This window comes from Aethalodelphis obliquidens, unplaced genomic scaffold (genome assembly GCF_003676395.1).
Source record: "Aethalodelphis obliquidens isolate GAN/ISIS:26980383/991018 unplaced genomic scaffold, ASM367639v1 scaffold87, whole genome shotgun sequence".
Taxonomy (NCBI): Eukaryota; Metazoa; Chordata; class Mammalia; order Artiodactyla; family Delphinidae; genus Aethalodelphis; species Aethalodelphis obliquidens.
In genome coordinates, this window is record NW_020838031.1 from 2,867,167 (window position 1) to 2,886,440 (window position 19,274).

A 19,274-nucleotide genomic window follows, 5' to 3' on the forward strand; every position below is an offset into this window, starting at 1 on the left:
TGTGTGCTCAGTAGTTGTGGCTCGTGGGCTCTGGAGCGCAGGTTCGGTAGCTGTAGCGCATGGGCTTAGTTGCTCCGCGGCATGTGGGATCTTCCCGGGCCAGGGATTGAACCCGCGTCCCTTGCACTGACAGGCGGATTCTTAACCACTGCGCCACCAGGGAAGCCCCCTCTCTTAGCAACTTTTAAACCTGCGATACAGTATGGTTAACTATAGTCACTCTTCTGTACATTACGTCTCCCAGACTTACGTATAACTGAAAGTTGGCACCTTTGGACCGTTTCACCACCCCCTCTACCCACTGCCTCTGGCAACCACTAATCTATTCTTGGTATCTATGAGTCAGTTTTTTTATTTTTGTCCTTTAGAAACCACATGTAGGTGTGATCATACAGAATTTGTCTTTCTCTGTCTGACTTATTTCACTCAGCATAATGCCCTTGAGGTTCATCCATGTTGTCGCAAAAGGCAAGATGTACTTCATTTTTATGGATGAATAATATTCACATATATATACATATATATGTATACACCACATTTTCTTTATCCATTTATCAATCAATGGTCATTTAGGCTGCTTCCATAACTTGGTAATTTTAAGTAATGTTGCAATGAACATGGTGGTGCAGATATCTTTTCCACTTAGTGTTTTCATTTTCTTCAGGTAAATACCCAGAAGTGGAATTGCTGGATCATATGGTAGTTCTATTTTTAATTTTCTGAGGAACCTCCATACCGTTTTTCACAGTGGCGGCACCAATTTGTACTCCCATCAACATTGCACAAAGGGTTCTCTTTTGACCATATCCTCACCAACATTTATTTCTTGTCTTTTTGATAATAGCCATTCTAACAGGTGTGAGGTGATATGGTGGTTTTGATTTACATTTCCCTGATGGTTAGTGATGTTGAGCACCTATTCATGTACCTGTTGACCATCTGTATGTCTTCTTTGGGAAAATGTCTATTCAGATCCTCTGCCCACTTTTTCATTGAATTGTTTGTTCTTTTTCTGTAATACATATAGTATACCAGATATATGATTTGCAAATATTTTCTCACTTTCTCTAGAATGCTTTTTATTTTGCTGATGGCTGCTTTTGCTGTACAGATCGTTTTAGTTTGATGTAGTCCCACGTGTTATTTTGCTTCTGTTGCCTTTGCTTTTGGTGTCAAATCCAAAAAATCATGGCCAAGACAGATGTCAAAGAGCTTCACCCCTATGTTTTCTTCCAAGAGTTTTATGGTTTCAGGTCTTACGTTCAAATTTTCAATCCATTTTGAGCTGAGTTTTGGTGTGGTGTAACATAGTGGTCCAGTTTCATTCTTTTGTATGTGACTGTCTAGTTTTCCCAACACCATGTATTGAAGAGACTATCCTCTTCCCATTATGTTCTTGGCTCCTTTGTCATAAATTAATTGACCATATATGTGTGGATTTATTTCTAGGCTGTCTATTCTGTTCCCTTGATCTATGTGTCTTTTTTACTTTTCCCCAGTTCAATAGCATTCTCATTACTTTTGCTTTGAACTCTTTATCAGATAAATTATTTATCTCTGCTTCATTAAGGTTTTTTCAGGGGGTTTTTATTTCTTTTTCTTTTCTTTGTCTTCTCATTCTGTTTAACTTTGTCTGTATGAAATTAGGTGAAACAGTTACCTATCTGGTCTTGAAGGTGTGCCCTGTGTGTGAGTGTCCCTGTGCGGTTTGCACGTGTCCAGTGGCTTTGGTGGAAGAGCTGGCTTTGAAGTGAGCAGGGCTGCATATGTCGCGATGGTGTGCTGGCAGTGTTTGCCACGTAGGAGGTAAGGCTGGGGTTGGAAGGAGTAAAGCCAGAACTACGTGCAAGCCAGGGCTTCTGCTGTGCTCAGTGGTCATCACAGCCCTCTCAGGTGTGAGGCCAGGAGCAGGTGCCCTGAGGGAGTTAGGTTTTTCCTGGGGGTGAATGGTAGTCTCCACCTTGATTTGGGATGCGGCTGAGGCCTGAGGGCTTAGGGCTGCACTTCTGTGCTGGTTTCCCTTTTTCCCTGGTGTGCAAGCCTTGGTTGGAGGCTGGGTTGGGGCCTGAGGAGTTGCTGCCTCACCACTGGGCTGGCCCCATCCTCTCCCAAGTGTGCACAGGGAAGGGAGCTTTGGAGAACGTGGTCTCTGCCTGGGAGCTAGTTTCACTCCCAAGTGTGTGCACCAAAACGCATGCTAGCAATGGCTGCCTCAGCCCTGGCCAGAGGCATGGGCGGGGTCTGAGTTGCCTCTGCTCCCTCCAATAATACCCATTCTCATTGGAAACAGCGACCTCCGCCTTCGTGGGGAGCAATGCCAGAGCGAGAGGGGCTGGGGCAGGAGCCTGGTGTGAGCTGTGCGGCGTGCACTGGGGGGGTCCTGGCAGGCAGGCCAGAGCCCCAGGCAGTTTCCAATCTGCTGCGTCCGTGCTGTGCGTGTGTTCAGGAGGCCTGGTTTCTTACAGCACTCCGGTAAGCCCCCCTGTCTTCCGCTTAGCGGGCTTGTCTTCCTGGTGTCAGACCTCAGGGCTGGGGTGTGGCTCAAACGCCTTGCTCCCCAGGGCAGGGATCCCCGAGCCTGTGATATCCTCCTCTTCTAGGGGTGTGGGTCCCAACCATCTCCATTCCTACCACACTCCGTGTGGCTCTCTCTTTACAGCGTTGGTTGTAGAAGAGCTGTTCCGGGAGGCCCCGGGTCAATTTCTGTGAGGGTCAGTCTATGTGCAATTGTAGTTTTGATGTTTTCATGAGGGGAGGAGAGCCCAGCGTCCTTCTACTCTGCCGTCTTGATCTCTGCATCGCACTCTTTCTTTTTTTTCAACATGTTCAAACATTTTGTTTCAAGCTTACTTTTTTAAAATTAATTAATTTATTTATGGCTGCGTTGGGTCTTCGTTGCTGTGCGCGGGTTCTCATTGCGGTGGCTTCTGTTGTTGCGGAGCACGGGCTGTAGGCGCGCGGGCTTCAGTAGCTGCAGCTCGAAGGCTCTAGGGCACAGGCTCAGTAGTTGTGGCGCACGGGCTTAGTTGCTCCCCGGCATGTGGGATCTTCCCGGACCAGGGCTCGAACCCGTGTCTACTGCATTGGCAGGCGGATTCTTAACCACTGCGCCACCAGGGAAGCCCTCAAGCTTCCTTTTTCTATTTCAAAAGTAACATAGATGTTTATCCTATAATTTGGTTTTTAAGAAGCCATTTTATTGACTATTATTAATTCATAAAAAGCTGTACGTGTTTAATGTTTACAAAAGATATCTTTGAATATAAGTATACGTCCATGAATACATCACCACAATCTATGCCATAAAAAATCCATCTCCAGAAGTTTCCTCCTGCCCTAATTATTTATTACTGTTATATTTTGTGATAATAGCACTGAAGATCTACCCTCTTAGCAAATTTTTAATTATACAATACAGCATCGTTGACTACAGTCACTATGCTATACGGTAGATCTCTAGGTCTTATTCATTTTGTATAACTGAAACTTTGTACCCTTTGACTAATACCTCCCTGTTTCCCCCTCCCCTTAACCCCTGGCAACCACCATTCTACTCTCTGCTTCTATGAGTTTAGCTATTTTAGATACTTCATATAAGGGATATCATGCAGTATTTGTCCTTCTGTGTCTGGCTTATTTCAGCTGGCATAATGTCCTCCAGGTTCATCCATGTTGTTGCAAAAGGCAGGATTTCCTTCTTTCCTTAAGGCTGAATAATATTCATTGCATGCTTATGTCACATTTTCTTTATCCATTCATCCATCCATGCATATTTATTTTCATATCTCAGCTATCGTGACTAAAGCTTCAATGGACATGGGAGTCCCGATATCTCTTCAAGTTTCTGATTTCAATTCTTTTGGATATATACCCAGAAGTGGGATTGCTGGATCTATTTTAATTTTTTTGACGGACCTCCATAATGTTTTCCATAGTGGTAGCACCATTTTTGATTCCCACCAACACTGTACAAGGGTTATAATTTCTTCACATCCTTGACAGCACTTGTTATTTTTTGTTTTTGCTTTGTTTTGTTTTTTTATAATATCCATCCTAACAGGTTTGAGTTGATATCTCATTGTGGTTTTGATTTGCATATCCCTGATGATTAGTGATGTGAGCACCTTTTCATGTACCTTTTGGTCATTTGTGTGTCTTCATTGGAGAAATGTCCTTTCACATCCTTTGTCCATTTTTTGGGTTATTTGTTTATGTTGCTGTTGAATTGTAGTTGCAGTAGGTCCTTTATGTAAGGATATTAGCACCTTAGATATAGAGTCTGCAAATATTTTCTTCCATTCCATAGGCTGCCTTTTCACCGTTTACGTTTCCTCTGCTGTGCAGAAGCTTTTTAGTGAGATGTAGTGCCACCTGTCTATTTTTGCCTTTGATGCTTATCCTTTATGTGTCATATCCAAGAAATCATTGCCTAAACTAATATTATGACTTTCCCACTATGTTTCCTTCTAGGAGCTTTACAGTTTCAGGTCTTACGTTTAAATTTTTAATACATTTCGAGTTGATTTTTGTGTATGTCATAGATAAGGGTCCATCCGATTTCATTCTTTTGAATGTAAATATACAGTTTTTCTAACATCATTTGCCCCATAAAGATAGCATATTCGTGTCGCTCAACCTAATATGTCCCACACAAAAGTATATTATTAACCATTTATGAATTGGCGTACCTTGTTCACCCTGTCTCCTTTCCTCACAGGAGTTACCTGGATGCTGTGTTTTTAGTTCCCATTCACTTTTTGAGCCCACTGTGATCTGATTTCTATCTCCATCACTACCAAATTGGCAATGATGTTCTAGTTGTTAAACTTAAAAGCCATTTTTATTCCATTCTCAACGTTTTTTTTTTCTTTTATGACATTGACATTTTTGAAGAATATATGTCAGTTGTTTTACAGAATGTTCTTCAGTTTGGATTTGTCGTCCTCGTGATTAGAGCTAGATTCAGATTATACACTCTCTGGCTGAAATACTAAGGAAGTAATGTCGTGTCCTTTTCTGGGTATCACATTTGGAGGTACATGGTGTCCATCTGTCCTTAACTGGTTATATTAATTTTGATCATCTGGTCAAGGTATTGTTTTGTGTCTCCGCTATATAGTTACTGTTCTTCTCTGTGGAATTAATAAGTAATCTGTGGGGAGACACTTTTTAAGACCTCATCAAACTAGATATAACATTCCTTAGCAATTCTTGCCTGAACCAACATAGTGTTTATCCAACTCCACTACTCCCTTCACACTAGTGAGCATTTTACTGAAAGGAAGAGCCTTCCTTTCTTTATTTAATCATCAATATAGACTCACGGATCCTGTTTAATTCAGTGGATCATAATCCGTTGCATCCTTATTTATTTTTGTGCTCGAAGTGTCCCAGACATGGATAGTAGGAGTTCCTTCAAGACTTCTGTGTCTTTTTTCCATGCTACATATATCTTGTTTGTTTGTTTGAGCACTTCTGGTTCAACAAGATGTTCCAGGCTCAAATTATACCTTCCCTGCCTCAACCCTGGGATCAGTCATTTATTCAGTGACCCCTGCATCCTTTTAGTGAGTAATGGTATCTGGAAACCAAGATCTAGATTATAAGTGTGCTTATTGCAACTAGGATATCATTGCTTCTAGACCCTTTCAGCCTACAGAGCTAAGTAATCTTGAGTTCATACTGATACCTCCAATTCCAATCCAATACCACAAGGTTCTTCATTGCCTTCCCCTGTTCTTTATTTGTATCTCCCTTCGTCTGTAGTGTGGACTATGGCTACAGACATTAACACAATTTGCTACAAGTAAAGTAGTTTCATAATTACCACACACATACTGCTACCACTGCTACAAAACAAAAACAAATACTGAGTTCAAGATTGGTCTGAAGTTCTTTTTTTCTCCTAGATTGAGAATATGTAGTCAAAGTACTCTGTTCAAAAGTAATTGATTTAGTTTTCATTTTTATTCCCTTCAGTGCTGTAGTGTTATGAATTTGCAGTCCAGCTAGTGTTGTTTAGTTGTGTTTGCATTCAGTGTTAGGGCATTCACCCTTCCTCATTGATTTAATTTTTTACATATGTAAAACATTAACATGATTTCAAAGGGAAACTATTAAAAAAGTTACATTCAGAGAAGTATCTATCCCTATTCCTTCCATCCATCCACTTCACCTCCTTGCCTCTGTGAGTAACCAGTCTTCTTATTTTCTGGTTTATCCATCCTGTATTTTTCTTTATTGAAATATAATTGACATATAACATCATGTAAGTTTGAGGCATGCAGCTTGTTAATTTGATACATTTATATATTACAATATGATTAGTGTTCCTGGTACCTTTATCATGTCACAGAACTTTCTTGTTTATGTTGAGGACAACTAAGATGCAGTCTTAACTTTGAAGTTTATAATACAGTATTGTTGGCTATAATCAATCTGTTGTGCATTAGAGCTACAGAACTTATTTATTTGCTAGTTGAAAGTTTGTACCCATAAACATTTCTCCAATTTCCCCAGCCCCAGCCCCTGGAAACCACCATTCTACTCACTGTTTTTACGAGTTCAACTTTTTTAGATTCCACATATAAGTGAGATCATACAGTATTTGTCTTTCTCTGTCTGACTTATCTCACTTAGCATAATGCCCTTAAGGTCCATCCATGCTGTTGCAAATGAAAGGATTTTTTCCTTTCTCATGTCTGAATTTTCTATATATATATATAACCCACAACTTCTTTATCTATTCATCGGTTGACAAACAGGTTGTTCTCATATCTTGGCTGCTGGGAAAAATGCTGCAATGAACATGGGTATGCAGATATCTTTGAGATACTGATTTCAATTCCTTCAAATATATACTCAGAAGTGGGATTGTCGGATCCTATGGTAGTTCAATTTAAATTTTTTGAGGAACTGCCATACTGTTTTCCATAATGGCTGTACCAATTTACATTTCCACCAATAGTGTATAAGCGTTCCCTTTTCTGCACATCCTCGCCAACATTTGTTATCTCATGTCTTTTTGATAAAAGCCATCCTAACAGGTGTGAGGTAATATCTCACTGTGGTTTTGATTTTCATTTCCCTGATGATTAATGATATTGAGCAACTTTTCATATACCTATTGGCCATTTGTATGTCTGCTTTGAAAAACCTATTCAGGTCCTTTGCTCAATATATAATTGGATTGTTCACTTTTTTTGCTATTGAGTTATGTGAATTTTTTTTTTTTTTTTTTTTGCCGTACGCGGGCCTCTCACTGTTGTGGCCTCTCCCGTTGCGGAGCACAGGCTAGGGACGCGCAGGCTCAGCCGCCATGGCTCACGGGCCCAGCCGCTCCGCGGCATGTGGGATCTTCCCGGACCGGGGCACGAACCCCTGTCCCCTGCATTGGCAGGCGGACTCTCAACCACTGCGCCACCAGGGAAGCCCCTATGTGAATTCTTTACATATTTTGGCTATTAGTTTTGTATCATGTATGTGGTTTTTGAATATTTTCTCCCATTCTGTAGATTGCCTTTTCAATTTACTGTTTGCCGTGCAGAAGCTCTTTAGTTTAGTGTAGTCCCACTTGTTTATTTTAGTTTGTGTTGCTTGTGCTTTTGGTGACTTATCCAAGAAATCATTGCCTAGACCCATGTCAAGGATCTTTTCCCCTATGTTTTCTTCTAAAAGTTTTACGGTTTCAGGTCTTACATTTGATTTCAGGTTAATTTTTGTTAGTGGTGAAATATAGGTGTCCAGTTTCATTCTTCTGCATGACAATATCCAGTGTTCCCACCATCATTTATTAAAGAGACTGCCCTTGTCCCATCGTGTGTTCTTGACACCCTTCTCAAAAATTAGTTGACCATATATTTACAGGTTTATTTCTAAACTATATTCTGTTCCACTGTTCTGTGTGTCTGTTTTTATGCCAGGACCATATGGTTCTGATTACTTTAGCTTTGTAATATAGCTTGAAATCAGGTATTGTGATGGCTCCAGTGTTGTTTGTCTTTCTCTAGGTTGCTTCAGCTATTCGGAGTCTTTTGTGGTTCCATGCAAATATTAGAATTGTTTTTTCTATTTTTGTGAAAATATGCCATTGCAGTTTTGATTGGGATTACACTGAATCTGTGGGTCATTTTTGGTAATATGGACATTACCACATTAATTCTTCCAGGAACTTGGAATATCTTTCTATTTGTTTGTATCTCCTTCAACCTCTTTCTTCAATGTCTCATAGTTTTCAGTGTAAAGGTCTTACACCTCCTTGGTTAAATTTATTCCTAAGTATTTTATTGTTTTCAATGCTATTGTAAATGGGATTGCTTTCTTAACTTCTCTTTCAGATAGTCTGTTGTTAGTGTATAGAAATGCAACTGATTTATGTGTGTTGATTTTGCATCCTCCAACTTTACTGAATTAATTTATTAGTTCCAACTATTTTTTGTTGGATCTTTAGGATTGTCTATGTATTAGATCATGTCGTCTGTGAACACAGATAATTTAATTTTTCCTTTCTGCTATGGATGCCCTTTATTGTTTTTTTTCCTTGCCTAATTGCTCTGGCTAGGACTTCCAGTACTATGTCAAACAGAAAAGATGAGAGTGGGCATTCCTGTCTTGTTCCTGACCTTAAAAGAAAGGATTTAAAATTCTCACCATTGCGTATGATGTTAGCTGTGGTCTTGCCATATTGGCCTTTATTATGCTGAGTGTTTTTATTATGAAAGGATGTTGTATTTTTTCAAATGCTTTCTCATCTATTGGGATGATTATATGATTTTAATATTTCATTTCATTCATACTATTAATGTGGTGTATCACATTTATTGATTTTCATATGTTGAACCATCCTTGCATCTCAGGGATAAATCCCACTTGCTCATGGTGAGTGATCCTTTTAATGTGCTATTAAGTTTGATTTGCTAGTATTTTGTTGGGCATTTTTACATCTATCTTCATCAGGAATACAGGTTTGTAATTTTCTTTTCTTGTCGTGTTTTTGTCTGGCTTTGGTGTCAGGGTATTGCTGGCCACATAAGATAAATTTGGAAGTGTTCCCTCCTCTTCAATTTTTGGGAAAAGTTTGAGAAAGACTGGTGTTAATTCTTCTTTAAATGTTTGGTGGAATTCACCTGTGAAACCATCTGGTCCTGAGCTTTTCTTTCTTGGGAGGTTTTTGATTATTGATTCAATCTCCATGCCCCTTAGTTGTCTGTTCAGGTTTTCTATTTCTTTAGATTTGGTCTTGGTAGGTTTTCTGGTTCTAGAAATTCATCCATTTCTTCTAAGTTATCGAGATTGTTGGCTATGTTTATTCATAGTAGTCTTTCATAATTATTTGTATTTCTGTAGTATCAGCTGTAATGTCTCCTGTATTTCTTTTTATAAGCAGATTTGTGTATGTTTTCTTATTTCCTCTTCTCTTATACACAAAATAGCATATTGCATGTACTGTTCTGCATTTTACTTATTTTGCTTCCTATATCCTGGAAACCACCACATATCTTGTCCTAGAGTTCTTCCTCATTTTTATTACAACTTCATGGGTCTCCATCATGTGAATATATCATAGTTTATTTAACCAGACTCCTATGTTAGAACATTTAGCTCATTTCCTAATATTGATCATTTGTATTTTCTCTCTTTTTCCCCTCTAATCCATCTAGCTAAAAATTTGTCAGTTTTGTGGTTGGTTTTTTTTGAGGTATAATTGATATACAATAGTATATAAGTTTCAGGACTTGTCAGTTTTGTTTCTCTTAGGAAAGCAATTTTGTTTTCATTGATTTTCTTTATTGTTGTCTGTTCTATTGATTTTGGCTATTATGTGAATAATTTCCTTTTTCAATTCACTCTGGATTTAATTTGCTGTCTTTTTCTGTTTGTTAAGGTAGAAACTTGAGTCAATGATTTTAGACCTTTCTTCTTTTCTAAGCACTTTGGACATCTGACTTTTAAAAACCAGGAACAGGACTTACAAATTATTCAAAATGAGCTGCATATGTAATACTGACATGGAGTTATTGAGAAAATACTGGTTTTAGTTGTTTCCAGGTAAAGCAGTCTCTAGTAACATGTCAACCAAGAAAATATATGCAATTGCTAGATAGCCTTAGATATACTACACTTTATACACTTAAAGGTATAAATTCCTCTCTGAACATTACATTAGCTGCAATCCATATGTGTTAATATGTTGTGTTTTTATCTTCATTCAGTAAAATATGTTTTTCAGTAATATCTCTTGTTATTTCTTCTTTGACCTATGGCTTATTTAGAAATGTGTTATTTAATTTTCAGATATATGGGATTTCCAGATGTCTTTCTTCCGTTGAATTCTAATTTAGTCCATTTTGATCAGAGAACATATTCTCTATGATTTCAATCCTCTGTCAATTTTGGAGGCTTATTTTATGACCCAGTCTATGGCTTATTCTGGTGAATGGTCTTTGTATGCTTAAAAAGAATGTATTTTCTGCTGTTGCTGAGTCAAGTGTTCTACAGACGTCAGTTAGGTCAAGTTGGTTGATAATGTTCAAATCTTCTGTATTCTTACTTATTTTCTGTGTACTATCAGTTGTTGAGAAAGGATGTTGAAATCTACTATAGTTATGGGTTGTTCTTGTTCTCTCTGTTCTGTGAGGTTTTGCTTTTTTATATTTTAATGCTCTGTTAAATACTCCATTGAAATTGTATGCCTTCTTACTGAACTGATCTTTTTATCATTAGGAAATGTCCCCCTTTATTCCTGTTACTTATACCTTTCCCAAAGCTTACTTTGATATTAATAAGCACTTTATCTTACAATTAGTGTTTGTATGGTATATTATTTTCATTCTTTTACTTATGTCTCTATGTTTTAAGCACATTTCTTGGAGATAGTATATAGTTGGCTCTTGCTTTTATATTCAATCTGATAGTCTCTACCATTTAACTGAAATATATAGACTACGGGTCAGCAAACATTTTCCATAAACAACCAGATAGTAAACTGGTCTCTGTCACAGCTACTCACATCTGCTATTGTAATGTGAAAGCAGGTATAGAAAATACATAAACATATGCACATGGCCCTCTTATTTACAGGAGGCTTCTTCTGCTTCTGCTTGTTCTGTTTCTCTTCTTGATTTCCTGCTCTTGCTTCTGCTTCCCCTCCTCCTCTACCTTCTTTCTCCTTCTCTTCCTTACCCTCTTCTGCCCCTTCACTTTCTCTCTCCTGTTCTACTTTGGTAGAGTGGTGTTTTTCTGCCATAATTTTCCTTAAGCACAATGAACTTCCATATACTTCTTTAGTACAAGTCTGGCTGGCCAAAAAAAATAATAATAATTCTCCCACCATTTGTTTGCCTGAAAACTCTTTATTTTGCCTTTATTTTGAGAAATATTTTTGGACTTCCCTGGTGGTCCAGTGGTTAAGACGCCATGCTCCCAATGCAGGGGACCCGGGTTCAATCCCTGGTCAGGGAGCTAGATCCCACATACCGCAACTAAGACCTGATGCAGCCAAATAAAAAAATAAATATTAAAAAAAAGAAAAATATGTTTGCTGGATATAGAACTGTAAGTTGAGGGGTTTTCTTCTAGCCAAACATAGTTGTCCTTCCATTGTGTTCTGGCTCTATTGTTTCTGAAAATTGTCTTTGGTATTTATTACCTTTGGTCCACTGCTAACGTGTTTTATTTTCTGAATGCTTTTAAACGTTTCTCTTTGTCACTAGTTTTCAGTGATTTGACAGTAACATGACTTGGTGTTGTCTTCTTTGTTGTAATTCTGATTAACTTCGTTGAGCTTCCTGGATATGTATGTTTATAGTTTTCATCAAGTCAGAAAACATTCTAGCTATTGTTTCTTCAAATAGTTTTCTGCTCCCACTTTCCTGAGATTCAAATAATACATATATTAGACAACTTAATATTGTCCCATAGATCACTGAAGTGAAGTTCTTTTGTTTTTTCCCCTCAGTCTTTTTGTCCCCTCTGTGCTTTCATTTGAAAGCATTTCTTTTGCTGTATCTTCAGGCACATGATCTTTTTTTTTTTTCAGTGTCTAGTCTTCTGATAATCTCATCCAGTGATTTTTTTCATTTTGGTTACATCATCTTTTTCAGGTCTGGAATTTCCATTTGGCCTTTTCTTTCTATATGTTCTATTTCTCCCCTCAGTACATCTGTATTTTTCTTTACATCCTTGAGTGTTTTCATAAAAGGTGTTTTAAAGGATTTGTCTGCTCATAGAAAACAAACTTATGGTTACCAAAGGGGAAAGGGGTGGGGGGGATAAATAAGCAGTTTGGGATTACATATACACACTACTATATATAAAATAGTTAACCAACAAGGACCTACTGTATAAATAAATATTGACCTACTCAATATTTTGTAATAACCTATAAGGGAAAAGACTCTGAAAAAGAATATATATATTCTGCTGTACGTCTGGAACTAACACAACATTGTAAATCAACTATACTTCAATAAAATAAATAAATAAATAAAGGATTTCTCTGCTTATTCCACACTGTTTCTGGGTCTGTTGCAATTGGATTAATTTTTCTTTGTTTATGGATTACATTTCTCTGCTTCTTTGCAGATTTAGTAATTTTAAAAAAAATTTATTGAAGTATAGTTTGTTTACAGTGTTGTGTTAGTTTCTAGTGTACAGTAATTTTTAATTGCATTTTAAACATTGGGAATATTTCATTGTTGATTTTTCTAAGTTATACCTCGGAGTTCATCATAACAGGTCATTTTTCCCATGTATGTGGTGAGCCCTTTCAATATCTATATTAATGTTTTCTCACTTTGGGAAAGTTTTTTTTTTAAAACAACACTAGTTTTATTCCCTTGTTTCATTTCTTTTCTTCAGAGATTCCAGTTATATGTATGTTGATTTTGTGTGTGTCTGTTTTCCATTCCCATCATATTGTCTCTAATCCCTTTTAAAATATCTTTATCTCAGTTTCATCCCCTTGTTGTTTTACTCACTTTCTTCATTGTTTATTATTAGGTCTTTATTTGAATTCCTTCTTCCTTGGCCACTTTGTAGTCCTTCATTTTTTAGACCTTATGCTTTTTTCTTCAATTACTTTACTGACTTTGATCAATTCTTGTTGCATTTCTTACTGTTTTTTGCTTTGTTTTGTTTTTTTGTGGCGGGAGGTCCATATTTCTTCTTAGTGTTTGAATTTATGATTCCAAGTGGTGTTCCACAAAATTATCTTTACATGCTTATTTGAGAATATATAATTCATAGAATTTTGTGTCACAGTATACTACTTGGTGGCTGGTTTGGGGGAGAGAGTTTTCATCAGCTAGAAGTATGATTCTTGGTTTGCTTGTTTTGTTTTTGTGTTCTTATAGTTGCTTTGTATGGAGTTGGTTTAATTTTTTGCTATTCCTGGGCATTTAACACATAATATGAATGCCCAATTCAGCCAGGATATGGACATACAGTTTCTTTTAAATAAATGAGTTTATGGTAGTGTTGGAGAGTGAAAGGGTTGGTGTGTCCTGTTGTTTTGGATCCTTGAGTTAACTTTCTCTTTTCCCCTTGCTGTGGTGTCTCCGGGGTGCCCCACCCCCTCTCTGTTGACTGACACCCTGCAGGACAAGTCCTGATTGGAGGCAGCTGCTTCCAGCCCCATCACCTTCAAGCGTCTTCCATGTATCCAGGACTGTGAATGATCACCTCCCAGACCTGAGTGCTAACACTCAATGTGGAACGTTTTCTTCCTGGGGTGATTTTGGTCAATGCTTTAAGTCCTTTGCTCCCCTCTTTTCTTTTAAATGGAGTTGCTTAAGCCACTGTCCCCCTACTCTTAGCCTCCATAGGCTTGTAGGAGCAGGAATTCTACTGGAGTTTGGTGTTTATTTCTCTTCTTACAGGTAATTTGATGTTTGAGTTGTTCCCTGTCTCCTACTAATGCTGCAGGCTGGGTAATGTTTGGTTTTATTTGCATTTTGTTGATTTCATGAATTTGGGGGAAGCTGTGTAGACAGATTCTGATTTGGGCATCTGACATTATGTTCTGGACCTGGATGCTCTATTTGGAATCGCGTCTCTAGTACCAGAATATGGGGATTTGTGAGCATATGGGCCAGAGAAGCTTTGAGCGGGAATCAACATTGTAGTGTGTATCAGGGGTCAGCAAACCTTTTCTGTAAAGGCCCACATATTAAATATTTTAGGCTTTGGGGGGCCATACTCTTTCTGTGGGCCACCAACTCTGCTGTTGTAGCACAAAACAGCAAAAGACAAGTAACTAAATGAATGTGGTTGTGTTCCTATAAACTGTATCACAAAAACCGACAGTGGGTCAGGTTTGACCCTCAGGCCATAATTTGCCAACCTCCAGCATATGGCAACCCAAACGAAATGGCTTTAAAGCAGGTAAAACAAATTACAAATGTTATGACACTTGGTTCTGTAGAGAACTTAGAGCCTCTATTACTAAAATAATAATTTAATTTCTCTGGAGTTTCTCATTAAATACAAAAATATTAGCTTGTATCCTCCATTAAATAAGCAAAAGGGTAGAGATTGATCTTAAAAATTTTACAGTGCAACAAGTGTGACCGTGGAAGATATTTAATGATGGGAAAATGTTTACAACACATTGTTATATAATGACATATTTCAACATTCAATTAATACTTGTTGAATGAGTAATTCTTTTTTTTGTTAAATAAATTTATTTATTTATTTCTGGCTTCATTGGGTTTGGTTGCTGCGTGCGGGCTTTCTCTAGTTGCGGCAAGCAGGGACTACTCTTCGTTGCGGTGCGTGGGCTTCTCATTGTGGTGGCTTCTCTCGTTGCGGAGCACGAGCTCTAGGCGCACGGGCTTCAGTAGTTGTGGCTCGCAGGCTCAGTAGTTGTGGCTCGCAGGCTCTAGAGCGCAGGCTCAGTAGTTGTGGTGCACAGGCGTAGTTGCTCCAAGCATGTGAGATCTTCCCAGACCAGGGCTCAAACCCATGTCCCCTGCGTTGGCAGCCAACTCTTAACCACTGTGCCACCAGGGAAGTCCTGAATGAGTAATTTTTTTTTTTTAATTATTTATTTATTTTTGCCTGCGTTGGGTCTTCGTTACTGCACTCAGGCTTTCTCTAGTTGCAGCAAGCAGGGCTTACTCTTCCTTGCAGTGCACGGGCTTCTCATTGTGGTGGCTTCTCTTGCTGCAGAGCATGGGCTCTAGGTGCGTGGGCTTCAGTAGTTGTAGCACGTGGGCTCAGTAGTTGTGGCTTGCGGGCTCTAGAGCACAGACTGAGTAATTGTGGCACATGGGCTTAGTTGCTCCGTGGCATGTGGGATCTTCCCGGACCAAGGCTTGAACCCCTGTCCCCTGCATTGGCAAGCGGATGCTTAACCACCGTACCACCAGGGAAGTCCCCCGAATGAGTAATTCGTAAAAGCTGACTATAAAACAGTACTGCAATGGGATGTTTACCAAAATGTTAACAGTGACTACCTTTAAATGGTATGACATGTAGAATTTTTTTCCTTCTTTAATCTTTTCTTATTCTGCAGTGATTCTACAATAACTGTGTAAAACATTTGTTAAATACATTTGTTTTGATCTAAAAGAACCAATCAATAATATACTCATTTGTTTGTAATAGAATAACAGTGTTCAAATAATAAAAGGATGAAAGGACTTAAAAACAAAAGATGTTAGTAGGTGGTCACAGAATGAAATTGACAAAGTTACTGGAAGCAATCTGGTGCACTGGCAGAAGGATGGATTTTGGAGAAAGAACCTAATTCAAATTCAAACTCCCTTAATATGTATGTGAGATTTGAAAGTGAGACACCTTCCTGAGTCTCAATTTGCCCATCTGTAAAGAGCAAATAATACTACCTGCCTCAATCTTGTTGTAAAAGTTAAAAGACACAATTTACGCAGCTAATTCAAAGAGCTCTGTAGAGCACGTTTACACTCCACTACCTTTCCAAACTAATTCCTTAGAGCCACCTTCAAAAATTTGTTTTGAGTTGAGTTTTTGACCCATTTTGTCTTTTCTTCTATAATCATGTGAAGTCTTTCTCCACATCGTTTTATTCCATGAGTAATTATATATAATCTCAGGGCCATACATTTAAAGAATACCAAGTTAAAGCCAGCACCCTTCTGGAAACTGCTACCCACATACTTTCTACAGTCACCATTCTGTGTACGTAATAGAAGGGTATAGTTTTGTGTATTGGAATTTTTTTCACAGAAATGACATTATACTCTTATGTATCCATCTGCAAATTGCTTTTTCACTAGACCCTTTCTTTTCTTTTGCTGTCAGAACCATTGGGACCTTGCAGAACGTCCATCACAGTTTCTTTTCTGTTGATCAAATTTTGCTTATGCATGGCAATTCCAAAAAAAATGTAAGAAGGCATCTTTTGCAAACAATGGCCTCTAAAAATATTTCTCAGCATTTGACTCCCAATTGAGTCAATGTTACTATGTAAAGGGAGCTTTCGTTATAGTAATGCCTATGTCAGAGGAAATATTATTAGTATTGTATCCTAGGAATCACTGGCAGGGATGTGGAAAGGATTGAGAAAATGATTAATAACTTTGGTTACTTTCTTACTCACGTTTCCAACAAAGATCCTTCCCTTGTAGTAGCTGCTGCTCTGGATCATTCCTTTGATATTTTTTGCAGATGTACATAGTCTGAAAAGGCCTCAATGAAAATTAAATTGTTTTCTGTACGGAACGAATGCCAATCGGACTTCAAAATGAAGATGCAAAAAGAAACAAGAGACAAATTAATACCAATCACCTGAATATCATAAACAAGTGAAGATGGTGAGAAATTCATTGCTGCAGAGAAGACTTACTTCTTGAACAAAGTGTTTAAAATGAAATTTCTAAAGAATTTCCTGTGCTACTTATGTTGCATACATTTTAGAAAATCACTTCTTTATTAATTGGATTTTAAATTTATTTTCAAAATGATCAAAATACTTCAGAACTCTTCAGGAATGTTTATGCCATCAAGATCTGTATGACATCTCCCATGCTCTCTGATGAGTTAAGTTTTATGAACACTTTAACTATTTCAGAGGGAAGTAGAAATAATAGACTTCCTCAAGGGGATCTTAACTAATCCATGAGTAACACTGTAACAATGAAATGACTGTATTTTAGAAATATTTTGTAAAGGTAATCCATATAAAATTTAAATGATCTATAAAGATAATGTCATCTTACATTAAGTGAACCTAATACTAAAAGAGGAAGACCAGCTTCATCAAACAAAATTGCCTTCTGGCCCACTAAGCATTCTAATTATGTTTAACTTACATGAAGAAGCAAATTAAACATCATTTTATAGTTTAGGAGATAATATTAACATCCTAATGCTATAATTTTGAGAAATCTCTAAGTAGGACATAAAGCAATGAATTATTCCAGTGTAATTAGATCTGGAATCAGTAGAGTGGATAGTCATTTTGAGAAACATATTTACAAATATACTACTTTTTTATAATTCCCCTCATGTAGGCCTACTGCTAATGGATATAAGGTTTGAATATACGTGAAATGTTTTTTAAAAAGTTATTTACTTTTTCTTTCATTTATTCAACAGGTATTTTTTGTGTGCCTAGCATATGTGAGATGCTGTTCTAGTCACTAGTGGTACAACAGTGAATAAAACAGAAAAATAATCCTCACTTGTATGTAGCACACAGTGAGGAAGAATGAAAAAGGTAAATATAATTATGGCACGTTAGAATCTGATAATGCCAAGCAAGAAAACCAAGGAGATACCAGGAAAAGTTGGAGTATAAATTAAGGGTTGAAGTGCTGGAAAGACCATAACAGAAAAACAGGGTGCAACACACTCTTTTTAAGTATTTTAGACAGGAAGCTTCTGGCTAGGCTTTTACATAGTGTCTGACGTGACCTGTGGGCATTTGGCTGAAGGTGCAGAATTCCAAATGGAGAAGACACTATCGGTGCTTCCAGCTGTCTGCCGGAGAGCTACCTTCATGTCCTGCCGGCACTTTGAACTCCAAAAGTTTAAATCAGCTTTCACCCCAGCCTACTCTTGCATTTCAAGGCTCTGCTAATCATGCAGTTGTCTGAGATGGACACATCAGAGTCTCCCCGGCTTCTTTTTCTTATTTCTTATTTCTCTCCACATCTGTTTAGTTGTCAGGTAGGCCCTCCCAGTCATGAATAGTCATGAAAGGTCCTCAGGGCAGCTTCCTGAGTGTCCCCATCACCACTTGTACTGGGTGCAGTGTCGGGACTGCACAGGCAGAAACTGGGAAGGCATTCATAGTCAGCCCCACTTAATCCACAAGGGGAACATGAATGTAATACTGATTTAAGAAGCAGTGCAGGGTAGTCACGAAATCAAAATGCACTCTGGCTCAGGCAGGAAGGCCAGAAAGATCGAATCCAGTCAGGATTGTGTCTTGAAGAACTAGTCGTCAGGCTACCAAGAGTTCCATCCGCATCCAGTTCTTTCCCGTGCCAGCCGTCCTCACTGGCATGCCAGGTTGGGTCACTCCTGCGGATCACTGGAGCTTTCCCTTCAGTGTTTCAAGGATGCCGTGAGCTGAGACACAACTCACCTTCCCCAGCTCTCCCTAGATTATTGTAGCCATCTCCTGACTGGTCTCCCTGTTGCCACTATCCCAGCTATCAATCCACCTTCCAAAATCACTAGTTCAGAATTATCTTTCTCAACATGGAAACCGCGTGCTGCTCCTGTGGGGGGTTTCGTTTATTTGTTTGTTTGTTTTAAGATGGATTGATTGATTTTATTTATTTTTGGCTGCATCGGGTCTCAGTTGCAGCACGCAGGATCTTCGTTGAGGCATGCAGGATCTTTCGATGTGGTACGTGGGATCTTCGTTGTGGTGCACAGGCTTCTCTCTAGTTGTGGCGTGCGGGTTTTCTCTTCTCTAGGTGTGGCGCGTGGGCTCCAGGGCACGTGGGCTCTGTAGTTTGTGACACGCAGGCTCACTAGTTGTGGCGCGTGGGCTTAGTTGCCAATGGCATGTGGGATCTTAGTTCCCTGACAAGGGATAAAACCCACGTCCCCTGCATCAGAAGGCGGATTCTTTACCACTGGACCACCAGGGAAGCCCCTGCTCCTGTGTTGAAACAAACAAACTTAGATGCTTCCCCATTCAGCATGATAAGTCAGACTCCTGGGGGACCATATTGGACCCTCCATACACTGGCTCCGCCCCGCTTTTCCAGCCCCAGCTCCTGCCACCTCTCCCATTTTACCCATATGAGTTCTTCCACAGATAAGTGCAGTTCCCT

At 38.7% G+C, this 19,274-nt stretch overlaps 1 long non-coding RNA gene across 1 annotated transcript; it reads left to right on the plus strand.

Moving 5' to 3' along the window:
* Nucleotides 1–1,512: 1,512 nt before the first annotated feature.
* LOC113613397 (uncharacterized) lies at nucleotides 1,513–18,821 on the plus strand. The gene is made up of 3 exons (XR_003430229.1): nucleotides 1,513–2,472; nucleotides 16,651–16,796; nucleotides 17,581–18,821. It is a non-coding gene; the product is annotated as an uncharacterized LOC113613397 (long non-coding RNA).
* Nucleotides 18,822–19,274: the final 453 nt, after the last annotated feature.